The sequence below is a fragment of the Solanum pennellii genome, chromosome 10 (genome assembly GCF_001406875.1).
Source record: "Solanum pennellii chromosome 10, SPENNV200".
Classification (NCBI taxonomy): domain Eukaryota; kingdom Viridiplantae; phylum Streptophyta; class Magnoliopsida; order Solanales; family Solanaceae; genus Solanum; species Solanum pennellii.
The window spans coordinates 4,279,282-4,282,514 of NC_028646.1; positions in this window are offsets into that span (position 1 = coordinate 4,279,282).

Genomic DNA, 3,233 nt, shown 5'->3' on the forward strand with positions numbered 1-3,233 from the left:
TATAATTTAACCTATTAGTATAATTTACAAATCAATCCACTATCCACCTATTACTAATTAAACTACACCAAATTAATAAACGCACCCTATTACTAATGCAACAACAGGAAAGCTACTGCCAATGAGCGTTTTTAAAAATTTGAGGCGAAAATATTTATAGAAGTAAATTATCATACATTGAAGTGTCTAAATAAAAATTACCGATAAACTTAAAAGTCTGAATATTTCATCTTAATTATTCTTTCGTCTTAATTATGTGATGTTACTTCAAAGATAATTTTTTTAAAAATAATATACTAAAGGTTTTAAAACAAATCATATATATTTATAAAATTATATTTTAAAAAAGTGCATGAATTAATTCGGGATGTACCACTTTTTTTTACCTTTAATCATAAATTTTGAATTCAAGCTTAACTTAGATTTAATTGGTGCTTCGATTCGGACTCGAATAATTTTGGATGTCATTTTCAGGAATCTGTAATTTTGTCGTGTTTTAGTAGTGTTTAGGACGATTTTGATATTATAGTTCGTATATTAATTGGGTGGGGTTTTAGTTAGTAATGGGTGGGTAGTGGGTTGATTTATAAATTATATCAATAAATTAAACTATAACAAATATTTGAGCGCCATGTATTTTAAAAGATATTTAAATAGTTTAAATTTAAAACCGTTAAATAAGTGGTTAATTCTGAACTCAAATGTGGATGACAATGGTATTTTGAAGCCAATAAGTGAATGAAAAGGGCATTTTTGAGCCAATAGTGGATAGAGGATAATTTTATACCATTTATAATACTTCAAAAATATTTTAGATCTTTTTCCGTAAAATAAATAGAGTCAGCATAACCAAGGGAACTTGTTTTTTCTCCCTAACCAAATATTATTCAAGCACCTACTTATAGACAGCAATATTTCTAATTGGTTACTTTAATCAAAATCTTATATTTATACAATTTCTTTGTTAAATATGGATAAATAATTTATCAAGAATCAATAAGCTATTTTTTAGAGAATGCTTGAACATAACACATTCTTTGCTTTTTACTTAACTTTATATTTAAAAAGCTGTTTGGTTATACATATAGTTTGTTTTTTTTGACAAAAAAATCGACTTAAGTTATATGTTCTGAATTTTAAAAACTAGTTCTAATCACCATTTCAGGACAAATAGTAAAGAAACTCCAAAATCAAGACAAAAATAAGGAATATAAATTTTATGGGTATATCCTATGTAGAACATTATATGTACCCACAACTATATCTTGTGTACCCACTTTTAAAAAGTTTTCAAATATTTATTACATAAAAACTTTTAGACATGAGGTGTCTAGAATTAAGAGTAATGTTTGAGATTATTGTTAAAATTTGCTATTAATTTTTGTAAATATTTTTTTAAGATAGCTTTTTAGAAAAGTATTTTTGAATTTGAGATTGTAATTAATATTTGCTATTAATTTTTTTAATATTTTTTTGAGATAGCTTTTTAGAAAATCATTTTTGAAAAAAAAAAAAGCAATTTATGTTTATCAGTTTATTTCAAAAGTGCTTTTGGTAAGCAAAGTGTTTTAAAATGTTAAATTACAGAAAATGACAAGTATCAATGTAATTTTGATATGAAGAATATTTTTATGTATAGAAATTATTATATATAATGAAATCTTAATCAAAGTTATGAGATATGTTAATTAAAAGGATATATGAGGAAATATGGAGAAATAGATAAAAATAGAAAAGATATTTACTTTGTTCATGTAATTTTATATTTTTTTAAAAAAGTAGAAATTTCTAGCTTCTTCAAAACAGTAGGATAAGTGTGTAATGACCCGTTAGGACATTTTGAAAACTGGTTATCTCTCTTTCATAAAGGACCCTTTTGTAAAATTTAGTAGCAATTTAGAATTACTCGTTTAACTATAGTTATTTAATAAAATATTCACCAACTGAAAATTGTAGTTGATTAAATAGTTTTAGATTTTCAAACCAATTGCCTCTACTAATTCAAAACAACTCGGGGTGCTATCAAGAGGGGTAAAATGGTAATCTTATGAAAAACTTTCAAAATGTCCTAACGGGTCATTACATTAACATGGTATCAGAGCCCCGGGTTCATAAGTCTCATGTGAGTACAAGGTCGAGTATAAGTAGAGTCTCGAGGATCTGCATGGAGACGTCTGTACTTATCTTCGATAAGCTATGGTAACTTTTAGGAATAGTCTTCACTTTTTGAATCTCTATCGTGCGTACTTGGTCTAATTTTATTCTTATCGCTTCATTCATTCCCTCTCATTATGTGGTGACTCATGCGTAGTTCCTCATGTCAGTAGTTGGTGTTGCGTATGGCTTGGATGTCAGATATGGTACTAGGCTTAAAGTGATATACTTATGGAAATGATGTGTGGTTAGATTTCAAATGTTCAAAAATTTGAAGGGGTTGTGTTAGGTTAGTTACCGTTATAAAGTGGATAATACTTGTGTGGTATTAATAATATCTCTAGTGATTCGATAATTGAAAGTGGAATAATTAAAAGGATGGCTAGATAATGAATATTGTAACTTAGGAACTAAAATTAAAGTTATCATAACATGAATGACTGCTTTGAAAATGATGAGCATAATGATGCACCAATTGAGGTTAGAATTTCTACTACGACTGTAGAAATTGTGTATATATCAAAGAAGGTGATGATACAACTACTACAATAGTATCAAGGGCAACTTTCACATATAGCAAACAAAAAATTCATATTTGTATGCTATAGCAAAGTTTGCATAATTACGCTCCATAGCAAACATAGAAACTGTATATTTCGCTATACATATACAATTGTATAATTCGCTGTCCTAAATTGTATAATTCATTAGCCTATTTCGCTGCAATTGTATAATTCGCTATCCTATTTCACTGCAATTGTATAATGCACAATTGTATAATTCACTGCCTATTTCGCTGCATATTTGTATAAAATTTGCTTTGCATACAATTGAAACGAAGTAAAATGCATGTATATTGCATAATTATAAGTGTATAGGGAGAAGATATATGTTTTTCTCTCGCTTTATACAAAACAGAAACACAATTTATACACTTCTGTTGTATAAAGCGAGAGTAAATTGTATTTCACTGCAATTGTATAATTCGCAATTGTATAACTTGTTGGCCTTTTTCGCTGCAATATTTGTATAAAATTTGCATTTGTCTACAATTGAATTGAAGTAAAATGTCTATAAAT